The sequence below is a fragment of the Lissotriton helveticus genome, chromosome 6 (genome assembly GCF_964261635.1).
Source record: "Lissotriton helveticus chromosome 6, aLisHel1.1, whole genome shotgun sequence".
Taxonomy (NCBI): domain Eukaryota; kingdom Metazoa; phylum Chordata; class Amphibia; order Caudata; family Salamandridae; genus Lissotriton; species Lissotriton helveticus.
This window is the reverse complement of record NC_136067.1, coordinates 678,178,776-678,191,145: the sequence shown is the minus strand read 5'-3', so window position 1 is coordinate 678,191,145 and position 12,370 is coordinate 678,178,776. Positions and strand designations below refer to the sequence as shown.

The following is a 12,370-nucleotide window of genomic DNA, read 5'->3' as shown; positions in this document are numbered from 1 at the left end:
AATTGAAGCAGTATGAGCCCAATTTGGACTTGGTTGGTATTGGAATCTCTAATTTGTGAATGAAGTGCTAAAATCTGCAATGGGGAATTCTCCTCTGGTAAACACTCTGTGAACACATTGAATAGCATGCATGAGAATGACAGATTTCACTCCCAGAAGGCATAATTTACACTTGTTAAATGCCAATGGTCAGGGAACCACTAGTGTCGGGATATTGACTAACCCATCAGTCGGCTCAGTTGTGATACCAAAACCTTTTGGTGCCAGTATCAATGCTTATTGTGGCCATGGCATCTACTGGACCAAAATCATTTAAAGATTGAGCTGGATACCCCATGAAATAGAAGGCAGAAGTGGTTTAGGGTTACAGTTTAGCAGAGCATCAAATTATCCATAAAAGTAAAATTTCTGTATTTGCAATCACTAAAAACCTACTGAGACGTGATCGTAGATTCTCACATGTGTGCAGTACAGGGACACCAAACTAGCATATTTGTAATACATTTAGTTGCAATTAGTCCCCCAGGTTTTATTTGTGGTTTTTGGTCTTTAACTTTGGGTGAATGTCACAATGTGGGATCGGTATTACACCAGAGATAGCCAAAAAGGAATAGGTGCAAGAGATAATTGTGAGTCAGGGTGTTTATTTATAAATCCCCCCAAAACAACAACAGCAAACATCTGGTTTTTCAGAGGACAGGCTTGCTGAATTGCAGGGTCCCATTTTCACGAGGGCTTCTCCTGGACTTGGGGTTAGTAACACGTCTGTCCGCTTTCCAGGAAATAGTATTGCCGGTGGTATTAAAAGAAAAACAAGATAATACCGGTGTCAGTGGTTGGGAAGACTTCCTTCCTATAGCAAGGGATGAGGAGTCAGGGAGTAGGTCTCCGCTAACCCCACACTGAGTGGACTCCAAACTTGACCTCCCTCTATACAGCGCCCTTCCCCCACCTGTGTCCCGTGAACCCTTGGAATTTCGCCCGTACTTTGGCAAACCACCCCCCTCCTGGAGGGTAGCTGTGTGAGACGCGGTCCGGTTGGCCTCCTGGCTTGATGTTGTCCTCTGTAACACCCTCTCTCAGCTTGGCGTCTTCTTCTGGAACCGCTCTGCTCGCCTCGGGGAAAATCCTGTCCCTGCTCTCCACCATCCACACCACGAGCTCTCCTTTCTCTCTGGGGAACACCACTTCCGTGAGTCCAGCCTTCTTGTTTCACCTGGCTGCTCTTCTGATTGGCCGATTCCCCGTGACATCAAGAGCCACGCCCCCGGGAATTCCTCTGGAGGAGTTTGCTTAAAGGGTCCCAGCTGCTCCTGTGCAAAAGGCGAGATGACGTTGGTGAGTGTTTTGACTCCATCAAAGGGAAATAAAGTTGTAACTTGATGTCAACTTCGACTTCGTGACACACGTTCCCGTCCCCCCGGGATTCCCCGATCGGGGGAAAGAGGAAACCGGAATAAGTAGTCTGCATTGCCTTGGTCCTTGCCCTTACAGGACAATACCTCAAAGCGGAAGGGTTGCAGGGCTAAAAACCAGCGAAGGACCCTGTCATTGTTCCCTTTACTCCTCTGGAGCCAAGTGAGAGGATCGTGGTCTGTATATAGCAAAAATTAACGTCCCTCCAGATAGTACCGGAGTTTTTCCACACTCCATTTTAGGGTCAAATACTCCTTTTCAATGGTTGGATATACTTTTCCCAGGTGAAGAGCTTCCTGCTAATATACAGGATGGGGCATTCTAGTCCTTCATAGTCTAGTTGTGAAAGGACGTCTCCTATCCCTACCCCCGAAGCTCTGTCTGTAGAATAAATGTTTTCTGAAAGTTCGGAGTGAGAAGTACAGGTGAAGTGGTCAATAATGTTTTTAGGGCAATAAAGGCCTGAATTTCCTGTTCAGAGGGTTTTTTAATAGGACTGACCGTAGTGGATTTTTTTAGCAGATCAGGGAGGGGTGCTGCTGTTTGCGTAAAATGGGGAATGAACCGTCTATAGTGTCCGACCAAGCCCAAAAAAGCCCTTAATTCTTATTTGGTGTTGGGAAAGGGGGTGTCTTGAATGGCCCTTACCTTTTCAGACTGTGGTTTGATCAGCCCTTTCCCTAACAAGTAGCCCAGGTACTTGACTTTTTGGAAGGCAAATTTGGACTTTTTGGCATTGATATGGAGGTTGGCTTCCCTCAACTCAGTAAGTACTGCAGACAGGTGTGATTGATGCTCCCCCCACGTTTTGCTAAAGACAACAATATCATACAAATAGACTGAGGAATAACCCAGGTGATTTCTTTGAAGGGTATCCATAAGTCTTTGAAAGCTAGCACCATGAAGGGCGAAAGGCAATACGGTGAAATGAAAGAGTCCATCTGGGGTAGAGAAAGCAGTCTTTTCTTGGTCCTCCGGGTGGAGAGGAATCTGCTAGTAGCCTTTGGTGAGGTCGATAGTGGATATGTAGCGAGCCTCACCCAGGCATTCAATCAAATCATCCACCCGGGGAAGGGGGTACCCGTCCTGTTTGGAGATGCTGTTTACTTCTCTGAAATCAATGCAGAAGCGGGTGCTTCCATCTGGTTTTGGAACAAGAACAACGGGTGAACACCAATTGCTTTTTGAGGGTACGACTACCCCTAAGGCTAACATAACGGCCACCTCTGTTTGTAATGCAGCACGACGTGCTTCGGGGACCCGATAGGGTTTTTGCTTGACCACAACACCCTCAAGGGTAGGTATTGAATGAGTGGCTAAAGATGTTCTACTGGGCTGGTTGGAAAGATGTCAGAGAATGAGAGGAGAAGGGCTTGAAGCTCTTCTTTCTCCCTAATACTAGGCTCGGGACCAAGAATGGTGTCATGGACTGTAGTCTGAGCCAGGGTGGCGAATGAGACACTGCAGGGTTTCTTGGGAGGAGCACCTAACCATTTTTTTAGTATGTTTACGTGGTACATCTGGATTTTGTTGGGAAGAAGACAGAGCACATAGGTGGTCTTCCTGAATCTCCTTAGGACCTCAAAAGGACCCAGAAATTCCTTTCTGAATTTGTGAGAGGAGATAGGGAGGAGTACTAATACCCAGTCACCTACATTAAACTCTCTCCACTTCGCCCCCTTATCGTATTGTATTTTATGTCGTGTTTGGGCCTTGTCTAGTTGGTCTTGCGCTAATGCTCTCAATTTGTGAAGTCTTGCCTTCACCTGGTTGGCATAAACCAGTAAGGCATGTGCTTCAGCCACTACTTGTTCCTCCCATGTCGCTTTTGTAATTTCGAGGAGGATGCGAGGTCGCCTACCGAACAGGAGTTCAAAAGGGAAGACACCCAGGCTTGACTGTATTGTGCTCCTGATAATAAATAATGCTAACGGAAGAAGCTTATCCCAGTTTCTTCCGTCCCCTGACAGGAGTTTTTTTAACGTGAGCTTTAAGTTTCCATTATACCTTTCTACGAGGCCATCCGTTTGGCGGTGGTATACGGATGTTTTTATATGAATGATATTAAGTTGTTTACAGATTTCCTTCATGAGGCGGGATACAAATGGCGTGCCCTGATCTCTGAGTATTTCTTTTGGAAAACCCATTCTTGAAAACACCTCTATGAGTTTTTGGGATATGGTTGTGGTAGTGGCTGTCTTCAGGGGGAGGGCTTCAGGATAGCGAGTTGCGTAGTCTACTATCATAAGGACATACTGGTGGCCTTTGCTGGATGTAGGAAGAGGCCCTAGCAAATCCATTCCTTTACGCTCAAAAGGCCGCCCCATAATGGGTAGGCATTGTAGGGGTATCTTCGGAGGGATGTAGGGGTTTCGTTTCTGGCATATCTCACACTCCTGGCAATACTTTTTGATTTGGAGGTATATGCCAGGCCAGTAAAAGTTATCCAAATTCGCCTGACTGGTTTTTCCAGCTCCCACTTAACCTGCTAACAAATTAGAGTATCCAAAGTACAGGATCTGATCCCTAAACCCCGTGGGTACTAACAGCTGAGGTGTAGCCTCTTCCTTAGCGACACGGTATAGCAGCTCATGTTGTTCTATGAAGCAAGGATACATTTTATGTTGGGTGTTCTTTGATTTCTGCGCTCTCTGCCATGCATATCAAAGGGATGCATCGTTCAGCTGGGCCCCCCTGAAATTATTGTCCATAGCCCATGGCTCTGAGGTAAGAAGGGCGTTGTGTGAATTTTCTGGGAGGGTATCTGTTTTCAGGGCACTAGCAAGGAGGAGGGAAAAGCAAGGAGTATCTACTCCTAAGATCAATGGTTCAGGAAAAGAGGTAAGAACTCCTACAGAGAACGGTTTGGATACCTGCCTTGGTGCGTACTGGGAACTGAGTTACAGGATAGACCCTGACATCCCCATGTACACACCGTATGCCAACCTTCCTCCCTGAGGCAATCTGTGAACTAAGGACCATATCCCGCCTGGCCATTGAATGCTTAGACCCTGAATCAAGGAGGGCTTTTACTTCCTGATTGTTTACAATGAGACTTACATAATACACATGTCCCATCTCCTGTGTAAACAAAACCGATCTGGGGGTGTAGCTGACGTCCATAGGCTCCTCTTCAGGTCTGTCTCTCTTTTTTCTACAGAAGCGAGCTATATGGCCCCACTTGCCACACTCAAAGCACTGCGGGCTAGAGGTGACGGAGGGTCAGATCTCCCAGGTCTAACTCTTGGGGCCTCTGGGTAGTTTTAGACAAGCCTTCTCTCCAACCTTGATGCCACAGGACCTTTTTAGGGTTTATCGAATTCTCTTGACGGTCCACAGCCCTGGGCATGGGTAAATAAATAAAGTGGCCATTTCAACGGCCTGTTCGATAGTTAAATTAGCATGCTGTCAAAGCCACTTCTGGGTGCCATAAGGAAGGATTTCTAAATATAGTATGAGATAAATTTTGTTTTATCGAGATTATCTTCTTGTGGCTTTAACCAGCGGTCAGCTACATCTTTCATTTTGAAAAAAAGCGTTTTTAGAGTGTTACCCGCCGCTCCACGTTCTTGCCTAAACCTAAGGCAGTGGGACTCATCATCGACGCCTAGGTGGTCCGAGATGTGCTGTTTCACTACCCCATACACAGCAGTTCCATCCCTATTGATGGTTTGGTACGCCACCTGAGCCTCTGCTGTGAGCAATGGTGCCAAATAGAAGAGCCATCAGTTGGTGGGCTACCCACTGGCCCTGGCAGCCCTTTCAAAATTAAGGAAAAATGCTAAAGGATCCTCCCCAGGCACATACTTCTGTAGGGGGATAACAGTGCCAGGTGGTGCAGGGCTTCTTCCTTGTCCTAGCCCCAGAATGAGCTGGTTGTGTCCTTCAGCCAATTTCATCAAGTTGTCTGCTTGAGTCTGTATGGCAGCTGTAAAAGTCGCCTTGTCCATTTTAGCCTGACTGGTACCCCACTCGACGGCCCATTCCAGCTTGGTTTAGCCTTCTTTTAGCTGATATATGATGTTCTCCATCTTGTAGCGACAGAGGCTATGCCCATATTCTCCACCACTTTGTCACAATGTGGGATCAGTATTACACCAGAGGTAGCCAAAAAGGAATAGGTGCAAGAGATAATTGTGAGTCAGGGTGTTTATTTATAAATCCCCCCAAAAAAACAACAATGGCAAACATCTGGTTTTTCAGGGGACAGGCTTGCTGAATTGCAGGGTCCCGTTTTCACCAGGGCTTCTCCTGGACTTGGGGTTAGTAACATGTCTGTCTGCTTTCCAGGAAATAGTTTTGCCGGTGGTATTAAAAGAAAAACAAGATAATACCGGTGTCAGTGGTTGGGAAGACTTCCTTTCAATAGCAAGGGATGAGGAGTGAGGGAGTAGGTCACCGCTAACCCCACACCGAGTGGACCCCAACGTGACCTCACTCTATACAACGCCCTTCCCCCTCCTGTGTCCCGTGAACCCTTGGAATTTCACCCGTACCTCGGCAAGCCACCCCCCTCCTGTAGGGTGGGTGGGCGAGACGCGGTCCGGTGGCCCTCCTGGCTTGATGTCATATCGGTCACACCCTCTCTCAGCTTCTTCTGGAACCGCTCTGCTCGCCTCGGGAATATCCTGTTCCTGCTCTCCACCATCCACGCTACGAACTCTCCTTTCTCTCCGGAGGACACCGCTTTCGTGTTCGTCAGGGAGTCCAGCCTTCTTGTTTCACCTGGCTGCTCTTCTGATTGGTCGATTCCCCGTGACATCAAGGGCTACGCCCCCGGGGATTCCTCTGGAGGAGTTTGTCCTGGCTCCTCCTGTGCAAAAGGCGAGAAGACGTTGGTGAGTGTTTTGACACCATCAAAGGGAAAGTCTGTAACTCGTTGTTGACTTCGACTTCTTGACAGTGAGTCTCACTACCTGAGTCTCATTCATGGTAATTGGACTGAGCATGTTTACCGCCAGTGTCTGCCTTTTATGATAATGCCTCTGCGGCATAGCTATGGTAAGGGACACAGGGCTGTTTACACATGAACACTTGTCGGTATACAGTGTGCACAGTTGCTTGCTGTATGTCTTAGACTACAGTTGTCTGCTGCTTAGTAATTGCACATATGTAACCTGTCGCAGAAAGGATTCTGCAAGGGTAGGTCCTGACGTAGGGGTAGGTCTTATAATATTAGTAGGCATTCATAGATGGATTAGTAGGGTTTATTGGGAAATATGTTTTCAGTACATATAGATGAAATCTGCCTCAGAGTGCAGTTTCTCTCCACTATGGCCTACACAGTCTATCAACATGTCAAACTGGGAACAAATATGCAGACGGAGTTTGATTTTGCTGGTACCAATAACATACATTTACATCTTATGAGACATAAAGAATTGTCATATTTCTCTGGCTCAGCTCATAAGCTGGTTCACTGCCTTTGGCCACCTGCTGGATCAAGTTAATTACTCTGCTCTCCAGCAGAGGCGACATAGGCCTCCTGACACAAAGGTAGCAATTATCAGTGATTGGTCCAATTCCTGGGAGAGGGAAAGGGAATGGGGAAAAGCTGAATCTGATAATTAGCAGTCACATTGCACCAGGGCTGTGTCAGCCCAGCCCCCCTGAAAAAACGAGTGAGCCCAGACATTTGGAGCCAACATAGGAGGAGATTCCCTTTGAAGTTTTAGTGGGAGAGTGTCTGTCAGTAATGTCAGCTAGGGGTAGAACTGAGGCCCTGAGAGATGCTTGTCACAGAGAAAACTTGACGGTGCATGATGCTACTGTGCAGTAGGGTTGGGACAGAGGTGAATGGATGATGTGGCATCCTAGTATTGACCAGGGGTGTCTGGCATCAGAAGTTTCCACCCTCCCTAACAAACAACTTCCCTGGGGAGAGACAGTTAACAAGACCCTGGACCTTTGAGGCGACGACAGCAGAATCATGGGCAATTGGAAGTAGATGCCACCTGATGCCCTGAAAAGATGGACTAAGGACATCCTCTGAAAATTATTGCCAAGTGATCGCTACAGGCGGCACTTATCCCAACTTTCTCCACCAGCTGGTGAGGAAGGCTTGAATTTCCTGCTGAAGATTCTCCAGATAAATCGCACAAAGGTGTCGGCTGACACCCAGGCCAGAAGAGCTACCGAAGATACCACTCTAGCTCTCCGCCTTTTCAGGCTGTCCTACTCATCCCCTGTCCTGATGAAGACCCGCCCCAGATGCAAATAATTCTGCACTATCTTATATGGTCGAAACGTCGACGTTGTTAATGTCAATGCGTCCATATGGAGTCTCAACAAAAGAAAAAGTTTTTGAGTCTGTTGTGACTATTTAACTCAGAAGTGGACACATGAGAGCTTATGTTTTTTGTATTTGTATTGAATATATGTCACCTTTCTTATTGTTGTACAGCACGGTCATCACCACTCACTACCAGTCTCTAAACCTTGCACTACTTATGTGTATTTTTATGTCATTCTTTGTCATGGACAGCCACTTGATTTACTGAATAATACATTTCATGGTATCTACAATAAGAGATATCATTCAAACCAAGATTGGAGTTGTGTATCATTGTGTACTGTACATTCAATGTGGATACAGAATTTACTTAAGTACATGAAAACAAAGAAATTGCTTCACTCCCAACAGGACCACTGTTTTTGCTTAAGCTGACCCTAAGACCAGCTGGGTCACTGCATGGCCAAAGGAGCTGTCCCCTTCTGCCCCCTGAGGATTAGTTGGGGGACGATCTCAATTCAACTGCCACCCCAAGTGCCCTGCAAGACAGCTAGGAGGCTCTGTCGTTTGGGCAGAAATGTTCTCTGTGTGCTGGTAGCAGAGACAGTGACAGCTGGTAACATTTGAAAATTGTGAGGCGTAAAAGTTGTGTAGGAGTTTAAAGTAGCAGGCGATCATAGAGAGTAAGCCCGAGTGACAATAGGTGGGTTTGAGGGGGCTCTTCCCGAGAAAAGTGTGAAAAAAAAGTACCAAACAGTGCATTTTAAAGCATTATTAATATATAGAATTTAGTGACAAAGCATGTTGGTTTATAAAGCAATTGTGGACATGTAGTCTTTAAAATATTTAAACACATTGAATACTGCCCCATATCCTATTGCATTAAATATTTTCAACAGCTACTATAGTGTGAAGATTGTACAATGTGACACCTTCAGGCCCTTTAAAGTGCGTCCTTGCCTAGTGACTTGACTATGTGCGGGATTGACTTCGGAAGAAAATGCTCTAATCAGGCTTGGAGAAGCACCCACAGCTGCAGGCTGCAAGCAGTCAGATAGAAATATATGCAGACAGGGCTTTAGGTGGGATTAAAAAAGTGGAGCGTGTAGGCTCAAAAAGGGGTGCGACTTAAACATGTAAACTAAGGATTCCCATAGTGTGCATAGTTGATGTCTCGCTTCTCTTTGTGTTATTGCATCAAGATATATAACAAAACAACTGCCATACACCTAAAACCAGCCGGGACAATTGGCTTTGTCAGTGGTTGTTAGCTGTTGATGGTAAACGAAGAACAATAATGATTTTGTTGACAATAATTGGTATTTAAAATGTTAGAACTCTGAAATTATGTGACTGTGAATTAAAGAGTACTGAGACCTGTGGAAGGAGTACTTGTCTAGTCACTAACATCTTTTTTTTAAAAACTTTATTTTTAGCTCTTTTTCAGTAATTCACGTTACAGTCATATCATGTAAATATCATTATGCCATTCTTGAGTTACACAGAACAATGAACTCCCTCCTCCCCTCCCCCACAATAGGAAGGAAACCAGGACTACGGTGAACATCTTATTTCATCTTCCCATGACACAAGGTCATAAGTCAATGTCTAGGTTCAGTGGATACACAAGTCAAACAAGGTACTACAATTAAAGTCCAAGCAATACGGTTATCAGAGTTGCCAACAGCAGAAGAGCGTAAATGTCACAGCCAATTCAGTTATTTCATGGTAGACATAGCGGATGAGAATACAAAGCATGCAGTACATACAGGGGTCAGCATACATGTGATAAGTAAGGACTTACACTTCTGCCCCCCTCTCGACTGCCACCTCCTCCTCCTCCCCTTGATGTTTCCTGAGAAATGCCAAGAATGGGCCCCAAATGTCCTTAGGCCTGGAGTGTAGGGGCATCAGCTCCGCATATGCATGCAAGTTCTCCTGCCACAGTAGCATATCTCGTATCCACCCCTTAAACTTGGGCGGCATGCCACTTGGCGCTTCGCGAGCAGCAGACCCAGCGACAGCAGCTTCCTATGTGGGGTGGGAACGTGTGTGGTCAGGCCCAAGAGAGTGTTCGTTGGTGATGTCTCAATGGTGATCCCAAGCATATCGGCTAACCCTGCTAGGACTTCCTCCCAATACTCCGCCACCTTAGGGCAGCTCCAGGCTAGGTGTAAGAAGTCCGCCGGGCCCTGGTGGCACCAATGGCATCTATCGTCCTGCCGTAACCCCAGCCTGTGTAGGCGCTCCGGCGTGTGATATAATCTGTGCAGAAATTTAAAATGAAGTATCCTGAGTCTGGTACTGCCGGAAATGCGTTCCGTCTGAGTGCATGCAATCTCCCACTGCTCATCCGTGAGGGGTACAGGCAGGTCTTTGTCCCAGGCCGCTCTAGCCCTAGCCGGTTCACGGGGGGAAACCGATCTGCTTCTAGCATATAAAATAGATGTAGCGTGTTTCAGCGTCTCACCCTGCAGCATCAAATGCAGAGATTGGAATGTCTCCGGTTCCGTCGGGAAGTCAGGGCATATATCCTTCACACACTGCTTTAGTCTCGTGTAAAGGAACCGATCCATGAATTCAGGGGGATCCTCCCCAAAAAATTGGTCACTTGTTCGGAATTTTCCATCAAGGAACAGGTCGCCACACGTGTGATAGCCAAGTCGAACAAGCATATTTTGACAAATTTTCTCGGTGGTACCCTTTAATAACGGACACGCTTGCAGTGACAATTTGGGGGAATAGAGACGCGTTATGCCCTCCACCTTCGCTAGCCAGTAAATTGCCTTCACAGTGCAGTCTACCGTAGTGGGGTCCCAATTACCTGGCTTATATGGGGTAAACACATACCCCGCCGGGGGGACCGGCGCCATGTGGCCGTCTTCCACCGCCAAATGGGGCATATAAGGGGGGGGGCGAAACCAATAGGCTGCGAAATGCGCCTTTGCACTGTGGTAATATCTTTCGAAATCTGGTACGTCAAAACCGCCAAATCTATATGGCAGCATCATAGTGTCCAGCTTCAGGCGTGCCTGCTTCCCTCCCCAGATCAGCCGCACAAGCTGCGCTTTAAGAGTGGCAAAGAAATGCGCTCCGGGGTAGTAAGGAATATTCACAAACAAGTAGAGGAATTTAGGCACTATCACCATTTTGATGAGCGATATGCGCCCTGCCATTGATAGCGGAAGCTTAAGCCAGGAGTTGATATTTTCCGTAACTTTGGAAATGACCCTGCCGTAATTCGATCTCATTAGTATGTCTTTATCTCTGGAAATATATATCCCCAGGTAGCGAAAGTCAGATTCTTCCCATTGCAGGGGGTAATCTAGGGGTTGGGGGGCAGTACGGTCAGTCAGCGGGAGTACAGCCGATTTACCTCAATTCATTTGTACTCCTGCAAACGCACCAAATTTCGTGATTTCACGTAACACGGGGTTAAGGTTGTCCCCAGGGTTGCAGACATAGAGGGTGATGTCGTCCGCATAAAAGGAGACGAGCACATGGCGGGAAGGGTAGTTGAGACCTCTATGATTATGGTGCTGATGCAATTTAGCTGCTAGGGGTTCGATTGCAATAGCAAATAGAACAGGCGACAAGGGGCACCCCTGTCTACCCCTGTCTCGTCCCCCTGTGTATCCGAAAAGGCTCAGAGCGCGCCCCGTTAAGCAATACTCTAGCCAGTGGTGCTTCATACAAGAGTTTAATCCACCTAAGAAACTGTCCCGGCATCCCCATATAGGCCAGAGTCCCAAACATGTAATCCCATTCCAGGGAATCAAATGCTTTGGTAGCGTCTAGAAAGACGGCTACCGCCGCACACTTAGTGTTGATGTCCTGGATGATCGCAAGCAGTGAACGTAAATTGTGCGAGGTGGCCCGGTTAGGTACAAAGCCCGCCTGGTCAGGCAAGACCAATTTTTGAAGTAGGAGGTTCAGTCTGGTGGCAAGGACTTTGGCTAATATATTCGTGTCACTATTCAGTAAGGACAGGGGCCGATAAGAGTCACATTGATTGGGGGCTTTACCCGGTTTAAGTAAGGACAGTATGTGCGCTTCTCGCATAGTATCTGGGAGTACGCCCTCTTCCAGCGCCTCGTAATATACTGCCTTAAGGATAGGAGCGAGAATGTGGACATAGGTCTTGTAAAAGTCGATAGGAATCCCATCCGACCCTGGGCATTTGCCAGAGGCCATACCCATTATTGCGTCCTTAATTTCGTCCACTTCAAGGTCGGCCCCCAAGAATTTTTGCTGCCTTGGGCCTAGCCACGCAAGAGCCATGTCCTCGAAGTAGCTCTCTAATGACACCGTGGCACTGTGTTGTGAGGTATAAAGCGTTTTATAGTACTCAGTCAATATTTCCCATTGTTCCGGTAATGATCTACTCGATCCCCCTTGACCATCCTGAAGTTCTGTAACAAAGTTTTGGAAGCGCGGAGGTCGTACAGCTCCAGCCAATGACCGCCCCGGTCTATCTCCCTCCCCATATCTCCTAGCTTCTCCCGGTTTCCCCCGGAATCTACATTCACGTTCTGCCTCTTCGGTGTATTCCAACAATTTCTCCCTAATGCGCGCCTGTATGGGGGAGGGATCCGTGGCTCTCCCAGCCTCTCGCTCCAGTGCCCTCAGCTCAGTCTCTAAAGCGTGTAGGGTACCTCGCAATGGCTTCAGTATACCCCCACCCTTAGCAATGCACCACCCTCTAACAGTCACTTTGAAGGC

General features: G+C 47.1%; 1 protein-coding gene across 1 annotated transcript in view; it reads left to right on the top strand.

Annotated features, from left to right (window-relative positions):
- ME1 (malic enzyme 1) overlaps positions 1-12,370 on the top strand; it is a 1,446,246-nt gene that overhangs the window by 698,400 nt on the left and 735,476 nt on the right. The window lies entirely within an intron of this gene.